At 33.4% G+C, this 19,425-nt stretch overlaps 1 protein-coding gene across 5 annotated transcripts in view; it reads right to left on the bottom strand.

Moving 5' to 3' along the window:
* Positions 1 to 19,425, bottom strand: part of CAB39L (calcium binding protein 39 like) — a 159,973-nt gene that overhangs the window by 77,328 nt on the left and 63,220 nt on the right. For 3 of the 5 annotated variants that reach the window (XM_007495410.3, XM_007495411.3, XM_056794838.1), the window contains one exon: positions 6,115 to 6,318. The exons of the other annotated variants lie outside the window; for them this stretch is intronic. The gene's annotated coding sequence lies outside the window, so the exon portion shown is untranslated. The remainder of the gene's footprint in view (positions 1 to 6,114; positions 6,319 to 19,425) is intronic. 5 annotated transcript variants of the gene reach the window in all.

Raw genomic sequence — 19,425 nt, 5'->3', positions numbered from 1 at the left:
TTCTAGTTCTGCCACTTAATACTTGGGCAAGCTTGAAAAAATGACTTCATCTCCATGAAACTCATTTTCCTCAACTGAAAAAATGAAGGGGTTGACTAAGATGATACTTTAGAGTCTCTTTGAGCTCTAAATTCTATGATCTGATGAAATTCTGGCTAGGAATGTGATTTCTAGCAAAGTACTCAGAGAAAAATTCCTCTGTAACAAAATAATGAGGCTATCTCAAATAATGTTTCACAAGTGTTAATTTCATTTCCACTAAACATAACATGTGAAATCCAGATTTATGAGGAGTCAGATTTGGCCATTATTTTCTTATGTATGATTCAAACTAGAACTCTTTTAAATAACAAACTCCTTGAGTACATTTAAAATGTTTTGATTTATTAAAAAGTCAGCTGATGCACAACTTGTCAAAAACTCATTTGTTAGGTAAGATCAGCTATGCCTAAGATTTTAACTATAATTCTTGTCAAGAACAAAAGACTAGACATTCTAATTTTACAAACATTAATGTAACAAGAGAATAATAATCATAAAAATAGCTAGCATTTAAACTATATCTACTATGTCCCAGGCACTGTAAGCGCTTTACAAATATCTCATTTGATCCTCACATTAATTCTGAGAGGTAAGTGTTAATCTGATACCCATTTTTACATTTGAGATAACTAAGAAAAACAGAAGGTAGGATGACTTGCCCAAGGTCATACAGTTATTATGTGGGGTCACATTTGAACTCAGATCTTCTTGACTCCAGACTCTGGGATGCCTAATACCTATATCATGTTAGCAGACTACCTTTGTGATATTCTGCATAGTCTTCTCACTGGTAAAACACATTTTCAAAAAACATGGTTCTAACTCTGAGCAATGAAAGTGGACATATGGCTTGTACTTTCTTCCTAAGCTTAGGCAGCCACCTTATACAACTATTTATGTCAAAAGATTAACATGAGTATTCTAGAGAAGTGATACATATCTTGTAAGTAGACTAAATCAAAGACTATAAAATGAATGAGTCGAAGGAAATAGACTTGGATGTTTCTATTTTGAATGTATGACTATATAATGAAAATAAAGTATTACCATAATTTAGACTTGTTAAAAATTTTCAAGGATTTAAATATATTTTTGAGGAGAAATCAAATATAGATCATATCATATCCCTCTTTTTTTTTTAAACCCTTACCTTCCATCTTAAAATCAATACTGGGTATTGGTTCTAAGGCAGAAGAATGGTAAGGGCTAGGCAATAGGGGTTAAGTGACTTGTCCAGGGTCACACAGCTAGGAAGTATCTGAGACTAGATTTGAACCCAGGACTTCCCATCTCTGGGCCTGACTCTCAATCTAGTGAGCTAGCCAGCTGTCCCCTATATCCCTCTTTTAAGAAAAAACTTCTTACTTTCTGTCTTAGTAACAATTCTAAGACAGAAGAGCAAGGGCTAGGCTAACATGGTTAAATGACTTGCCCAGGATCATATAGCTAGAAAGTGTCTGAGGTTAAATTTTGTATGAATGGAGATTTTGAGCCTTTGGACTTAATTCCCCAGAAGTCCCTTAGTATTTCCCCAAATTCCATTTTCCTGCATCCCCACATTTTGCGTGATTCTATTTAAGTGGCTGTAACTCCTCCTGCTCTCTCTTTTGGACCTGTGACTGGGCTGAAGTCAGGAAGTTCTTTTGTTTTAGTTATTATTAATAAAACTTTATAAAATATAATATTTAGTTATCGATTATTAATTTTAAAACCCACAATTTGAACCCAGGTCCTTCCTACTCCAGAGCCTGGAACTATATCATATCTCTAAAAACTTAACTTTTTTTCCCCCAGACCTGTGATTTCATGTAAAGATGAACTCTCAGTAAAGAACTTCTGAAAGCAAAGACACATCTTTGCAATCTTAAAGAATAGTCTGGGGACTGAGATGTTAAGTGATTTGCCTAGGATCCTAGAGCCTTGTAAGTGTGACACTTGAACCCAGGTCTTCCTGACTTCTTAGGCTTGCTCTCTCTATATGACCCTGACACCATAATGATCTTTCATGTCATAATTATATATAGTTAAAGTCGGATATAAAACAATGTTAAGGTTACCAAGAAATAAATTTGGCAAAGCATTTTCCCACATTTTTAAGGTGTTTGCATATTTAGATGAAAGAAATATACCCTATCTGATGTGTCAATAACTCTTAAGGAGAACACTAGCCTACAATTACTTATTTTGTTAAAATGGGAAAATAGTTGTCAAAAAGAAATAATTAATACTACATTTATTCAAATATGTATATATTAAGGGTAACATCTCAATTTGGATTTAAATCCTATAAAAGAAGAATTAGCAACTTAATTAAGGTTCTATGTATGTTTCAACTATCTGCTTTAAACAAATAGTTTTTTCAAAGTCTGGCTGTGAACAGGAAAGAGAGATCTATAGAAGGATAGCTTGAGGAAATGGTAAGATGAAGTGGGAGAAATAGTCTTATTTCTAAACTACAGGAAAGGAGGCAGTAAAAAAAAAAAGGAAAAAATTAAAGAATAGAAAGAGGGGATGATTGTTGAACAATCTACCAGAGGGCATTGGAGGGGAAGAAATCAAATTTATTTCTAGAGGAGGTGGCCTTCATGAGAAGGGCCACCATCTCTTTGTCAGAGACTAGATTAAAGGATAGAAGGGGGAATGATGTCACAGAACTTTGAGTGGTAGGAAAGGGAAGAAGGGAAAACTCATGGTAAGTGATATCTGTTTTTTTCAATAAAATATGAATTGTGGTCCTCTGCTCAGAGAAGAGGAAAAAGAAATAGGTAGTATGAGATGCTTGAAGAAAGAAGACTTGAAATAGCCATTGAGGGAAGTCAACTGGGGAGGTGAAAAGCAATTGCCTTGCTGCAATTGAGATTGAATAACTTAAACTTGTAGTGACCTTGGTCAGCACAGATGTATGACATTGTCTAGCTCTACTCATCTGCACATGAAGAAGAGGAAGAAGAGTTAGATTTTGGGAGCAATCCAAAGTTGAGTTTTGGCAAAATCTCAGTAACAAAAGGATAGAGGTGTGTGTGATAATTTAAGATTGTATAATATTGACTCATTTAACTATAGAATCAAGACTGGGAAAAGAATAAAGTGGTTAGGAAGTACTGAGGGACAAAAAGCACATCATAAAGAACTGGTTTAGGGGAAGAGATGGAATGTTAGATGGTTATAATTAAGTCCAGGAATTTAGGAATTCTTGATCATGGAAGTAGAACAATTATGAGCGATAGTAAGATCAAGGTTGTAACTGTTCCTAAGTATAGCTGTGGTATAGTAACAGAGCAGATAGAAAGGTTATTGAAGTGGACATCAACGTGAATGTTGAAGCCTCCCAGATAAGGGCAGGGATTGAGATAGAGAGGAAGATGGAGTTTATTTATTCTACTTACAATAAAGTTACAAAGCTGAGCTAATTTGACATTTGCGTTGTCAGTCTCACCTTTTAATATACAAACACCAGTTAAGTTAATGGTTCTCTATATTTGGGCCTGCTAAATATGGACATGTCTAGATAAATAGCTACATTTCCTAATGCTGATAATAACCATTTGTATGTCTATGTCTACATCTAAAGATATGTACATGTGTATATGTATATTTTATTTATACATACGTGCATGCAAATATTATATATGAGAAAAAGAGAGATTGAGAACACCAAAAAAGTACAACTCAAATAGGCCAATGCCTGATAGACAGACATTCCATACAGCCAGTTCTTTCTACCTACTTCAAGGCTTCAACCAACAAGCTGTCCTGGCCTGCCACTTCAAGGCCAGAATAGAGAACTGCCTTATCTCACATTTTAAGCCCTACTCTCCCCCTTGGCCCACCTCTTCAGTGATCTTGTTCCCTTTCCTCTTTTGAAATCTCCAACCTTGATTATTTCTACCTCAGGTGACTCTCTCACATAAATCTTTTTTTAATACCTTCTCTAACTCCTACTCTTTTGTCTCAGAAAAGTTTCCCTTTGCTTTTTCTTTGATTCATTTATGAGACTCAAAAGACCACAATTATGGTTTATAAGTCTAGGAGTAATGTTTGTGATTTGCCATTAATTTTAGGTAAAAATGCCATTTCATTTTTTTTCTTCCTTGAAAACTCCTTTCCTTCAAACATGAGTATATATAATAAGTAAAAATGTTTTCTCCTTAAACTATTTTCTGCTTTATTTATTGTACTGCTGCAAGAATATTGTTTTCTATGATTTCTATTTGCAAATGTGCAGTATTTCTGTCATATAGAAATTATATCTTTCATGTTTCTAGTAGTTTATTCTCTGGAGGTGGCCATTTACAAGTTATTCTTCAAATATTAATTCTGAAGCTTTACATAATGTTCTTTTTTGGCTTTTGCAGGACAACCTAGATACTTAACCACTATTTATAATGTTTCTAAGGGAAGTCACATTCTGAGTTTCCAAAATTCAATTTAAAAATGAAATTTTAGAATGTAATCCAATGATAAGTTGGAGAAATACTTGGAATTCTCAAAAGTCTAAATCAGCTTATAGTACTGGAAATATACTAATCAACACCAGTAAACTAGTAGTTCAAAATATAAAGGAAACATTGTGAAGACTATGAAGGTAAATGGCAAGTTTGTGGCCAATCTAAAGAAGGGGTGTGTGTGGGAAATGCTTCAAGGAAGTGAAAGTGTCTGTGATCATATCACTAATTTATTTACTTTTAACTTTCAGGGAAATATAACATAACCATCCCTCCCCCTCCACCAAAAAAATCCACAACTCAGATGGATTTTTTAATATTATTATATAAAGTGCAAAACAAACAAAATCCAAATCTAACAACAATAACATGTTCTACAGACTTCTTCTTGTACACATAAATAAGACATTAAAAGTAAGTATAAACAAATCATTTTATTTTACATTAGTCAAACTACTTTTAATATGCTCATGAAAATACCATCCAACTTCAGTTTATAGCTCTCTCTCTCTCTCTCTCTCTCTCTCTCTCTCTCTCTCTCTCTCTCTCTCTCTCTCTCTCTCTCTCTCTCCCCTCTCTCTCATCCATACCTAAATGATATTTCTTACTAAATCTGTGATTCCATGGCAGAACTTGCAGAGAACTGATTAGCCTTTTGCCTAACACAGAACATCTTTATTTAATGACTCAGTTTTAACAGCTAAGAACATACACTTCCTTTCTTCCCCAACAGAGTGAGTGCATGCTAAATTTATTCATCCATGCCTTTTAAAAGATACATAATGTTAACATATAACTTCCTATTTTAAACATGTATAAATACACAAGGTTTTATTGGAATCTAGGTAAATATTTTAAGATTTCCTAGCTCTTTTGGGGGCATTTTCTTATAAAAGCATAATTGTTCTCATATTTTAATACTAATACTTAAAAAAGTTATAAATATGAAGCTAAAATGAATGTGAGACCTTGAAGAGATGTGGCTGAAAAATAATAGCCATTGGAATCATTATTTATCTTTGCTTTGTCGTGTACTGAAAAGTGACATCTAATTTTAGTGACTATTATATTTATAATATCTCATTTATATATTTCATTTCTCAATCATTTAACATTTAAATATTGCTCTCTTCCTCCTGAACTGTCATTACCATATAACATTTTAATTCTGGAGCAATGTTTAGTGTAACTTTTGTACTCACACTGAATTCTATCACATGATTTTAATAATAGTTTTGAATTAACTATAAACAGTTGACTTTTATATAAAGAAAATGATCAATTTCTACATTTTTAGGCAGTCTAGTGAGAAAGATGAGAAATGATACACTGCAACTGTTTTATTTTTGGAAACCCTCTGTAAATAAAAACCCATTTCCAAAGTAAGATATTCCATGGCCTCAGAATAGTTGGTCATGATTCAAGTGCCTTAGGCAACAGAGAAGTATTGTTTGGTAGTTGTTTTTTTTTTTTAACCTCTCCTGGTAACAGCAATTTTACAAGACACAAATGCAATAAGGTAACAGCAGCACAGTAACTATAAATTGTATCTTTAAAGTGAATATTAATATTAGCCCCCATTGCTTTAATGATCTAAATAAGAAGAGCTAACTCGAGAGATACTCACCCAGCCTCAGAGGAACATCCGGGCTTAAGCAGAAACTAATAGCCACATGGTGAGGTGCTGAAGACAGCTCTCTCCCAGTCCCAAAGTCCCTTAGATGAAGCAGTCTTTATCTTCCATTTAATAGATGTTGTCTTTTATTGCAGACACGTGGCACAGGAAAGCAGTTCCACAATTCAGTCTTGACTTTGCCTTTTTGACGATCAACTGTTACCAATGGAAAATGTTAGCAGAAAGTGATCACTTGAACACTCACGGAGCAGCTGTAAATTTCCACTCTCCTTTGCTGGACTCGGATTCCAAGCCTCCCTTGTCTCTTAATCTGTCACGGGCAGTTCTGTTTCTGGTCAAACCAGCTCTCTTGTGTACTCTCGCTCACTCTCTCTCTAACCCTCATATATACACATACCACACAGCCAGTTTAGCGCTCTCTCTCTCTCTCTCTCTCTCTCTCTCTCTCTCTCTCTCTCTCTCTCTCTCTCTCTCTCTCTCTCTCTCTCTCTCTCTCTCTCTCTCTCTCTCTCTCTCTCTTCTCTCTCTCTCCCTCCCTCCCTCCCTCCCTCTCTCCCAACTAAGTACAACGTCAGAGAAATGCATATAAAGCAAGGAAGCAGAATGATTACTCAGTTAAAAAAAAAAACAACCCTAAAAACAAAACCCTACAGAACCAGAAATGCAACAAATTCACATTCATTGCAAGGACACCCCTACTGCCTAGCACAGTGTCTGACACACAGTAGGCATTTAATAAGTGTTTAATGATTATTTGTCCAAGTTTCCCCTCATATTTCTGCAGGCTGCTATGATAGTTAAATTATTATGATCCTGAAGAAAATTTATACAAATATTTCTAATGAGGTCATAATTTAATTAAATGGGAAAAGTAAATACTAAAACAATTACAATTTTTTCTTGAGATAAGCAAATTAGGAAAAAACACGGTAGCAGAATTACAGTATCTAGAATGTGATTTTTGACAAAATTGAATGAAATAAAAACAGTTTTGCAAATTGTAGAATTTTGGGAGTTATTATTATTAAGAATAAATTTTCAGTTGAAGACAATAAGAAAAATTCATAGAAAAGATGCTGCAAATTAAATAGCATCCAATTTAAACTTTAAATAAGATATTGCTGTTGGAAAAAATATCTTCTTCTAGCACTGACTTATTAAGATATATATCTTTTCAGTAGGGATCTTAAAGTATGTCTGGATATTTAGCATACTTAGGCAGCTAGATGGCATAGTTGATGGAGTACTGAACCAGAAATAGAGAAGACTTGAGTTCAAATGTTACCTCAGATAATAGCTCTGTGACTCAAGCAAATCATTTAGCCTTTATTTGCCTCTCTCTCCATCCCATTTGGGAGGACAAAACACAAATATATTTATAAAGTGCTTTGCAAAATTTCAATATAAATGCTAGCTACTGTTTTTACATTAAAGTATGCATCTAAATAATTCTTTATTAGTTCGCACTCAAAATGCGTTCAGTGCTACAATTTGAAGTTGTGTATCACTGTAAAACTTGGAAAAGAGAGTTACATGGAAGGAAGAAGTATAAATATATGCCCATCAGATTAAAGAGATAGTGAGCTACGGTAGGGTTGAAATCTGGAAGTGAGAACTGAAGCTACTGGTTAAATATACACAACTGCTGTGTAAATAAACACAGCAGTATGAGCTGTCTTTGGGGTGTCATTCCTTTTGTTACCCAGCAGGTTCTCACAAACTAACATTTTAGGTTTTCTAACTGCTACCACTGATCCTTTAGGCCCTATCTAAGTTCTTCTGTGTTTAAATTACAGGGCATTCTTCAGGGTCAGCTAAGATTCTACAATTGTGTTAAGTATCATTTTTATCTTATTCTCTAAAAATTCCAAGAATGCAGGCTTCAGAATAAGACGTAGCCATCATTTACAGAATGGGCTATAATTCCTATAACCAATAAGTAAAAAAAAAATTATCCTGAATTCTGCTTCCTAATTTCAATTAATATCTAAATTACACAGTGTTTATATAGCTATAGTAGTTATGGAGTACGTTAAGGTTTACAAAGTGCTTTACATGTTAACTCATTTGATCTTCACAATTTAATATTTATTAAGCATTTACTAAGTCCAAAGCATTGTGTGAGATATTAAAAAAATAAAAATAAAAGTCTCTGCTTTCAAGGACTTTACAGCTTAGTGGGGAGATGAGATTAATACACAAATAGCCACAATATATGTAATATGTATTAATAAATATATAATCATGATATATAACAAAAATACATCAATATGTCAATAACCATTAAAACATAATGAGTTCAGAGGTACAGTCAGATGGAAAAATGTGTGTTTTAGGAAAGTAAGGATAATTTGTATTTATGGTCCTAAGAAGGCTTTAATAGTGAGTGAGACCTTAACTGGGGCTTGAAAAAAGGGAAGAATATCAGTCAGCAAAGATATGGAGGGAGTTCTTCACAATCTACTTTAGGTATTACTTCTGGCATTACATTCCCCTCACCTCAATCCTCCCAGATAAAAGTTATTTCCTTGTTTCTTGAATCTGAGTCTCAGGCACTTAATCATTTCCTAACCTGTGTCAAGATTTATTTGTATGACTAGCTCAGGATAGGGACTGTGCTGTTTTTATCTTTGTATACCTAGCACCTGGCACATACTGAGTGCTTTACAATTCAATTTGTATTTGCCGTATTACCTGAAAGCTATTTCCTTAATACATTTTTTAAAAACTTTACCTTCTGTCTTAGAATCTCAGTGTGCTAAGGGGTTGGCAACTAGGGTTAAGTGGCTTGCCCAAGATCACATAGCTAGGAAATGTCAGAGGCTAGTCCTCCTGATTCCAGGCCTGGCTCTCTATCCACTGAATCACTATCTGTCCTTCTGCATCTATCTTTAATAAAGATTGTTTTACCCTTTCAACACACACACACACACACACACACACACACAGAAATGAAGGAGAAATATGAAAGTTATGAGTTTTCTGGTTGCTTGGGTTTGAAGTAATTATGAGACTCCTGTTTTCTTGTTGCTATATCTGATAAGTTAATACCCTTTTCCTAATTTCTGACAAAGAATATAGCCTTTCAAAACTCTGGAAATATCTTCTAAGCCATGTAATTATAAAACTGAGTAAATTCTTTCTGACTTCACCCTGCTGAATTTTAGAAGATGGAGGGACTTGGTAATAGAGCATACATAGAAAGTGGGTCCTAAGGTCTGAGGCAAGAAGCTTTGACTTTTTATTTCCATGGCTTGACCTTGTCAGGAGTGGGCCCACAAGAAGGAAAAGCATTGCTTTTTTCTGCTACATTGTCAATAATGCTGTGGCTATTGCCTGACAGTGAGGTGTGAGAACAGCTTTTAAGTAACAAGTATTATTAAATGATTAATAAGTTCTTAAAGAACTTAAGATTCACAGATCATAGCTCAAAAGAGACTGAGAAACTCTCTTGTTTAATTTGTACCTGAACAGAATTTCAGTCACAGCTAAATTTTTGTCTTTGAAGCTTCTTGCCCAATGGTTAGCTCCTAGTTCTGCCATCTGGGACCAATCAAAACAAATTTAATCTCTCTTCCACACGACATCCCTTCAAAAACCATAAGCAGGATTTGAAGAACTGAAGCAGGAAAAATCTAGGTCAGAGCTAGAAGGAAAATGATCCAGTTCTCTCATCAGTGTAGATCATCTAATGTACTCTTAACTTTTGATCTCTATACTCTGAACAAAATACTTCAAAAAGCAATGGTCAGACCAGGATCACTGATAGGACCAACATCAAAATTCTTACTGAATACCATACTTTAAGGGTAGAGTGTTGTTTTGGATTCTCTGGAAGGCTTAGGGGAGGATGGATAAAAGAAATAATCAGCAGAATTTTTGTCAATAAACCACAGGCCTGAGATAGAGGGAGGGTGTCAACAAATGGAGCTTGGAATGCATAGGTCAGGTTCAGTTAGTCAATAAGAATTTATTAAGCACCCTCTATGTACTTGGCACTATGCCACATGCTAATGATACAAAGAAAGGCAAAAGACTGTTCCTGTTCTCTAGGTGCTTACAATCTAATGGGGCAGACAATATATAAGGATAAATGGGAAATAAGAGAGGGTAGGCACTTCAATTAAAAAGAAATGGGAAAGGCTTCCAGTAAAAGGTGGAATTTTAGCCAGGACTTGGCATTCCATGTATGGGGGAGGGGAGCCACAAAAATGTCTGGAGCTAACAGGTGAGGTATCTGTCTTGTTCTAGAAAAAGCAGAGAAGCCAATGTCACTGAACAGAGGAGTTCTTAAGGTTGAGGAGGTTGTGATATAAGAAGTCTAGAAAGGGTGGGGCTAAATTATAAAGAGCTTTGAATGCCAAAAAAATTGCCTGTGCTCTCAAGGACCTGACAGTCACAAATACAAATAGCTATATACAAACAAGATATATACAGAATAAATTGGAGATAGTCTCGGGAGAAGGCATGAAGATTAAGGTGTCCTGGGACAGACTTCTTGCAGAAGGAGGGATCTGGCTGAAACTTGTGGACTCCAGGAATGGGCCAGTGAAAACACAAAGTTGGGAGTGTTGTTTGAGGAACAATAAGGAGAGGTCAGTGTAGTCACCATATCACAGAATGCATGGAGGGGAGTAAGATATGAAAACTGACAAGGTAGGTAGGATTTTAAAAGCAAATGAAAGATTTTGTGCTTGATCTTGGAAGTGATATGAAACCAGTGGAGTTGGGTATGGGGGTAACATAGTCAAATCTGCCCTTTAGGAAAAATCAATTTGACAGCTGAGAGGAAGGTAGACTGCAGTGATGAGAAGTTAAAGCAGGGAGACAAACCAGCTGATTATGTCAGTTCAGGCAAGAGGTGAAGAGAGCCTGCCTTCAGGTAGTTGGTAGTGGGAGTGTCAGAGGAGAAAGGAGGTTACTTGAAATATAAATATGAACATTTATAGGGGTTGGAAACAGATTGGATATAGAAGGTGAGAGAGTAGAGTCAAGGGTGACATGTAGGTTGTTAATTTGCGTGACAAAGGATGGGGTACCCTTGACAGTAATAAGAAAATTGGGAAGAAAGGAAAGTCTAGAGGCAAAGAAAATGAGTTTAGTTTTATACTTGCTGACTTTAAGATATCTACAAGACATCCTGATCTAGAGTTCAATATAGCCAGTTGAAGAGAAGACGAGAGGTCAGGAGAGAGGGTTGATGTGAGAATCATCAGCATATATATGATAAATGAATTTATGGAAGCTGATGAGATTATTAAGTGAAATAGTATAGAGGGATAAGAAAAGAGGAGCCAGGATAGAATCCTGGGGAACAATTATGCTGAGTGGGTTCAATCTTAATAAATATAACAACGAGACAGAGAAGTACTGATCAAAGAGCCAGGAAAACTAGTCAAGATCAAAGTCATAAAAATCCAGAGAGAAGAGACTATCAAGAAGGTGATCAATGGTGTCAAAGACTGAAGTAAAGTAAAGAAGGAGGAATTATTAAGAAAAATCCATAAGATTTGTCAATTAAGAGGTCAAGTTAACTCTGGAGAGTGATTTCAATGGAATTTTGAGATCAGAAGCCAGATTGCAGATTTAAGAGGAATGGGAAAAGAAAGTAAAGGCACTGATAGTAGTACATGGCTAAACCTTAAAACTAATAAATATGATATACTTAACAGAAAATCAGTTATCATAAACACAAGTCTAAGTAAGAACAAAGTAGAACATGCAATTAAAAATTTTGGTAAAAATACTTTAAATTAAAAAAAACCTAAAAACATATTTTAAGTTTTAAGTAATATGTTATATTTTTGATGTCAAATTTATTCAAATTATAATATCTGATATTAAGATTTCAAGAACATTATCTTTGAAATCAGGAGACTTTAATTGAAATCCTAGCTCCACTTCTTACTAGGTATAGGACTATGGGCAAATAACGTACTAATATAATCCCAGGGTTTTTTTCCCCCCATTTGTAACTGGGGATAATAATATTCTGCTGAGGGCAGCTAAATGACACAGTGGATAGAGTGCTAGTACTGGAGTCAGGAAGACCTTAGTTCAAATTCAATCTCAGATACTTATGTATGTGATTATATGACCCTAGGCAAATCAGTTAACTCTTTGTCTCAGTTCCTTCTTCAGTAAAATGAGCTGAAGAAGGAAATGGCAAACTACTTCAGTATCTTTGGCAAGAAAACTGCAAAAAGGGGTCATGAAGAGTTGGACACAACTGAAACAACTGAAAGTAACAACATTATACTATCTACCTTATAATGTTGTGAGGAAAGCACTTTATAAACCATAAAATACTGTATGTTTCTGCTTTATCTCTCCTTGGGTTTGGGTATTAGGATAACATTTCTTTTCATAGGAGGAATTTGGCAAGATGTAACTTACAATGATTTTTTTTTTTGCAATTTACATAATATTGGAGTGAACTGTTTTTTGGATGTCTGATAGGATTTGCTTAATCTCTCCCTTTTCCCCATCTGGAAATTCTTTTATGACTCATTCGTTTTCTTTTTCTGAGATTGGGGTAATTAAAAATTCCCATTATTGGTCAGTTAATACTGCTATTTTGTATTTTTCTAAATGCTCATCCATTAAATTTTAAATAATCATTTTTTAATAACTGGCAAAATTATTTTAAATTGTTTATTTTAATTTTAAAATTTAATTTTAAAAATATTTTTACATATTTCCTCTCATGTGTTGTGAATGCTACTTTTCACTTTTAATTTTTGGTAATTTGTTCTCTTTTTTAAATTTAACAAGAAATAAGTTACTTAGTTTTTTCAATCCCCTAATTTTTTCAGTTCAATGTTTTTTGTTTTCAATGTTATTCCTACTACAATCATCAGAATTTTTATTTTTCCTTTTTGTTGGGATTTTTTGATTTGCTGCTTTTCTATTTTTTAGTTGTATATCTGCTGATCTATTACTTCTCCTTTCTTAAAAAATGAAAGTATATTGAGATATAAATTTCCCCCTTGGAACTGCTTTGTATGCATCAGAAAAATTTTAGTTAGTTGTACACTGTTATTTCTTTGATAATACTTATCATTTTTATGATTTGCTCTTTGACTCAAGTTTTAGGATTAAATTAGTTGATGCATGTTAAATTCTTCCTTTAAGATGTTTTATTGGTTATAATCTTTACTTCATTATAGTCAGTAAAGGATATGTTTAATATTCTTTAAAAAAAAAAAACATTATTTTATTTGGTCATTTCCAAACATTATTCATTGGAAACAAAGATCATTTTCTTTTCCTCCCCCGCCCCCTCAACTCTCCCATAGCCGACTCACAATTCCACTGGGTATCACATGTGTCCTTGATTTGAACCCATTTCCATGTTGTGGGTATTTGCATTAGAGCGTTCATTTAGAGTCTCTCCTCAGTCATATCCCCTCAACCCCTGTAGTCAAGCAGTTGCTTTTCATCGGTGTTTCCACTCCCACAGTTTATCCTCTGTTTGTGGATAGTGTTTTTTAGATCCCTGCAGATTGTTCAGGGACATTGCATTGACACTAGTGGAGAAGTCCATTACCTTCGATTGTACCACAGTATATCAGTCTCTGTGTACAATGTTTTTCTGGTTCTGCTCCTTTTGCTCTGCATCAGTTCCTGGAGGTTGTTCCAGTCTCCATGGAATTCCTCCACTTTATTATTCCTTTTAGCAAAATAGTATTCCATCACCAACATATACCACAATTTGTTCAGCCATTCCCCAATTGAAGGGCATCCCCTCATTTTCCAATTTTTGGCCACCACAAAGAGTGCAGCTATGAATATTCTTGTACAAGTCTTTTTCCTTATTATCTCTTTAGGGTACAAACCCAGCAAGTGGTATGGCTAGATCAAAGGGCAAACAGTCTTTTAGTGCCCTTTGGGCATAGTTCCAAATTGCCCTCCAGAATAGTTGGATCAATTCACAACTCCACCAGCAATGAATTAGTGACCCTACTTTGCCACATCCCCTCCAGCATTCATTACTTTCCTTTACTGTCATATTAGCCAATCTGCTAGGTGTGAGGTGATACCTCAGAGTTGTTTTGATTTGCATCTCTCTGATTATAAGAGATTTAGAACACTTTTTCATGTGCTTATTAATAGTTTTGATTTCTTTGGCTGAAAACTGCCTGTTCATGTCCCTTGCCCATTTATCAATTGGAGAATGGCTTGATATTTTGTACAATTGATTTAGCTCTTTGTAAATTTGAGTAATTAAACCTTTGTCAGAGGTTTTTATGAATATTGTTTCCCAATTTGTTGCTTCCCTTCTGATTTTAGTTACATTACTTTTGTTTGTACAAAACCTTTTTAATTTGATGTAGTCAAAATTATTTATTTTATATTTTGTTACTCTTTCTAAGTCTTGCTTGGTTTAAAATCTTTCCCTTCCCAAAGGTCTGACATGTATACTATTCTGTGTTCACCTAATTTACTTATAGTTTCCTTCTTTATGTTCAAGTCATTCACCCATTCTGAATTTATCTTGGTGTAGGGTATGAGGTGTTGATCCAAACCTAATCTCTCCCACACCGTCTTCCAATTTTCCCAGCAGTTTTTATCAAATAATGGATTTTTGTCCCAAAATCTGTGATCTTTGGTTTGTCATAAACTGTCTTGCTGAGATCATTGACGCCTTGTCTATTCCACTGATCCTCCTTTCTGTCTATTAGCCAGTACCAAATTGTTTTGATAACCACTGCTTTATAGTATAGTTTGAGATCTGGGACAGCAAGTCCTCCTTCCTTTGCATTTTTTTTCATGATTTCCCTGGATATCCTTGATCTTTTGTTCTTCCAAATGAACTTTGTTATGGTTTTTTCTAATTCAGTAAATTAGTTTTTTGGTAGTTCAACGGGGATGGCACTAAATAAGTAAATTAATTTGGATAGGGTTGTCATTTTTATTATGTTAGCTCGTCCCACCCATGAGCAATCAATGTTTTTCCAATTGTTTAGATCTAGTTTTAACTGTGTGGAAAGTGTTTTGTAGTTGTATTCATATAGTTCCTGTGTTTGTCTTGGCAGATAGATTCCTAAGTATTTTATATTGTCTAGGATGATTTTAAATGGTATTTCGCTTTCTAATTCTTGCTGCTGAAATGGGTTAGAGATATATAGAAATGCTGATGACTTATGCGGGTTTATTTTGTATCCTGCAACTTTGCTAAAGTTGTTGATTATTTCAAGTAACTTTTTGGTTGATTCTCTAGGATTCCTTAAGTAAACCATCATATCATCCGCATAGAATGATAGCTTGGTCTCCTCATTGCCAATTTTAATTTTAATTTAATTTTAATAGCTTCAATTTCTTTTTCTTCTCTAATTGCTACTGCTAGTGTTTCTAGTACAATGTTAAATAATAGAGGTGATAGTGGGCATCCTTGTTTTACTCCTGATCTTATTGGGAAGGCTTCTATCTAACAAACGTGTCTTTTCTAAAATTTTATTCAGGTCCTTAAATTTATTTTGTGTTTATCTTTTATTGAATTTATCTAGCTCCCAAAAGTCCACACTGGGGTCCTCAACTATTTTGGCTTCACTGTCCATTTATCCCTGGAGTTTGATTAGTTTTTCCTTTAAATACTTTCATGCTCTACTCCTTGATACATGTATATTATTGACATTTCATTATCTATGGTGACTTTGAACATAATTAGTTTCTGTATTCATTGTTTTCAAACGTGTCTATTTTTACTTTTTCCTTGTCTGAAAAACATGAAAGCAACACCTATTTTATGGATTTGTCTGAGGCATAATAAATCCTTCTCTAACTACTCATTTAATTTTGTCATTTGTTATATTTCAAGAGGAGGGATAGGAGGTCACTGCAAGGAAGAAAAACAAGGCATGGTGTAAGGCTAAGGGTGAGGGAAAAGCAGAATGACAACAAATTATGATCAAATACAGAAATTTCAGAGTGTGTGAACATGGGTAGGAAATATTTGTGTATGATAGTAAGATAAAGGTATAACCATCTCAATCTGTAGTTGTGGTGGAGTGAAGGAGTAGATTATGGGAAACGAGCTGCATTGGTTTTGTTTATATAAAATTTTTAAAAATTTATATAATCAAAATTGCCCATTTTCTCTTCTGGGATCCTTTCTATCCAGAGTTTGGTCATGAACTATTATTATATCCATAGATATGAAAGGAAATTTCCTCCTTGTCCTAATTTATTTATGATGTGACCTTTTATATCTGTCTTGTATTCATTTAGTATATGTGTTGCAAGAGTTAACTTTTGCCACATTACTTTCCACTTTTTCTAGCAGTTTTGGTTAAATTTGTTGTTCAGGTCATTTTAGATGTCTGTGTCCTGCTTTGGTTTTCTGGCAAAGATACTGGAGTGGTTTGGCATTTTCTCCTCTTTTGCCATTTTATATATGAAGAAAAGGAAGCAAACAGGCTTGAGTGACTTGCCCAGGATCACACAGCTAGTAAATGTCTGAGAGTAGATTTGAACTAAAAAAAAGATGAGTCTTCCTGACTCCAGGCCCAGCATTTCATCTAATGTGCCACCTAGCAGCCCATTGGTTAAATAGTGAATCTTTATCTCAATAGTTAGAATTTGGGGTTCATCAGACATTATACTGCCTTTAATTGATTTTTTTTTAAACAGAAGCAAACAGTTTTGAAGAAATACATAGTTTGAAATATGGTACTGCTACTTTCTACTTCCTACTTTTTTTGTTCCTCCAGATGAATGAATGTCTTTATTATTTTTCTAGCCCTAAAAAGTAATCTGTTGCCAGTTTAATTAGCATAATGTTGAATAAATAAAGGAATAAAGGTACCTGAGACAGAATTTTCATTTTTATTATAATGGATTAGACTATCCAGGAACAATTAATAAAATAACAACTATGCTAGCTAGCATTTCATATAGTGTTTTAAGGTTTGTAAAGTCCTTTGAAGATATTATCTCATTTTATCTTTATAATAGCCCAGGAAATGTAAGCATTATTATTGCAGATAGTAATATGTACTTCTCTAAGAAATTAGGTTTGTCTTTAAGTGTTTATAGTTGTATTCATTTTTGGTGTTTGTTTTGGAAAGTAGACTCCCATATATTTTATATAGTCTATAGTTACTTTGAACACAATTTCTCTATCTCCTCCTACTGGGTTTTGTTGGTAAATACAAAAATGCTGATGATTTATGTGAGTTTATTTTAAATTCTGCAATTTTGCTAAAGTTATTATTTTAATTCATTTTAGTTGACTAATCTCCAATTCTCAAGATAGATAATATAATTTTTTAAAAAGTCCCCACCCCTTTTCTTAACCTTATTTTATTGGTTTTATTTTCTTTTTATATTGCTATTGGTAACATTTTTTGGAAGCTCTGTGACCTTGGGCAAATCACTTAACCTCTGAGTGTCTCAGTTTCCTCAACTGTAAAAATGAGGATAATAGCAACTGCCTTCCAGGGTTGTTATGAGGAGGAAATGAGATAATATTTGTAAAGCCTTTAGCATAATGTCTGGTACACAGTTAAGTGCTATAGAAATACTATCAGTAGTAGTAGTAGTAGTATCAAGGTCAGTATTATTATATAAAATAATAGTGATGATAAAAGACATCTCTGATCTTATTATAAAGGTTTCTAGCCTTTTGGTATGAGACATAATGCTGATTTTTGGTTTTTAAATAGATACTCTTTACCATATTTTCCATAAAAGAGATAGTCCATTTATTCCTATACTTTTCAATGCTATTAAAAAAATAGAAACAGGTGTTAGATTTTGTCAAAATCTTTTTTCAGTACATAATGATATAATAATGTGGATTTTAATATTTTGTTACTAACATGGCCTATAATGTTTATATCTTTTTTTAAATGTTGAACCAACTCTGCATTCTTGGTATAAATCTATCTTGGTCACAACATGTAAGCTTTTAGATATTTTGTTAACATAGCCTCTTTGCTATATTTTATTTAATATTTTTACATTAATGTTCACTAGGGATATTAGTTTATAGCTTTCTTTCTACTGTAGATATCAAAAATAGATTCATAAAATAGAAATACTTTAGAATTATTTCTTTTCGTATTTATGCTAACCATTTATAATACTGTAATTAATTGTTCTGTCCATATTTGATAGAATTTACTTGTAATTCTAATTAGATTTTTTCTTTTGCAATTCATTTATGGCTTGTTTAAATATCTTTTTCTGGTATTTTGTCATTTAAATTCTTTATAAATTTTGTTACTCTGGGTATTTTATATATTTTAAAATTTAACTAATTAATTAATTTAGAATATTTTCCCATGGTTACATGATTCACATTCTTTTCCTCCTTTTTTCCTTCCCTCCTCTCAGAGCCAATGAGAAATTCCACTGGGTTTTTACATGTATCATTGTTCAACTATTTCCATATTATTAATGTGTGCAATAGAGTGATCATTTAAAGTCAACATCCCCAATCACTGGGTATTTTATATTTTTATAATTTTTTTTTACATTTCATGTATAAGTTTTGCTTGCATGTAATTGGACTAAATAGTTTCTGATAGCTTCTTCTATTTAATCTTCAATTATTATGCATTTTCCTTTTTTTATTTCTTAATACAATTTGTTTTTCCTCTTTTTTATCAGACTAATTGCTTATCTATTTTTATTAGTTTTCATAAAGAGTCCCTACTTCCGTCACTATCTAGAATTTCTTTTTTGCTTTCAATTTTGTTAATCTTTTATTTTTTCAAGATTTCTATTTTGTATTTAATTCTTGATTTTCTCTGTTTTTCTTTTCTTTTTTTTAGTTGCATGATCAATTCATTAATCTGGGTTTTTTTTTTTTTGCTTTTGATGATGAATGAATTTAGAAATATTCTTGCTAAAGTTCTGGTATATTATCTCATAGATGTCATTGTCTTAGATGAAATTTTCTATTGTTTTTAATGATTTGTCCTTTGATCCACCAATTCTTCAGGATTAAATTAGTCTCTAATTTTAATAATTTCTTCAGAGGCCCCTTTATTAAGTATAATTTTATTGCAATATGGTTATTAAAAGATGTGTTAATACTGCTTTTCTGTATTTGTTTGTGATATTTTTATATTCAAAATTTTATCAAATTTTTAAGTGCTATTCATAGATAAGACTATAAACTCCTTTCAATTTCTCATTAGTAACTAAAAAAAAAATTAGTAACTATGACAACTAACTTTCTAAAAATCTCTGCTGGCCTTACCTTCCTTCTAGTTTGTCAATGTTATATATGCTTAGGTGTGATAGGGGTATTCTACTAATAAAATTTTACTACTTAGTTCTTCCTATAACTTG

The sequence above is a fragment of the Monodelphis domestica genome, chromosome 4, assembly GCF_027887165.1.
Source record: "Monodelphis domestica isolate mMonDom1 chromosome 4, mMonDom1.pri, whole genome shotgun sequence".
Classification (NCBI taxonomy): domain Eukaryota; kingdom Metazoa; phylum Chordata; class Mammalia; order Didelphimorphia; family Didelphidae; genus Monodelphis; species Monodelphis domestica.
This window is presented reverse-complemented; position numbering and strand designations above follow the sequence as displayed.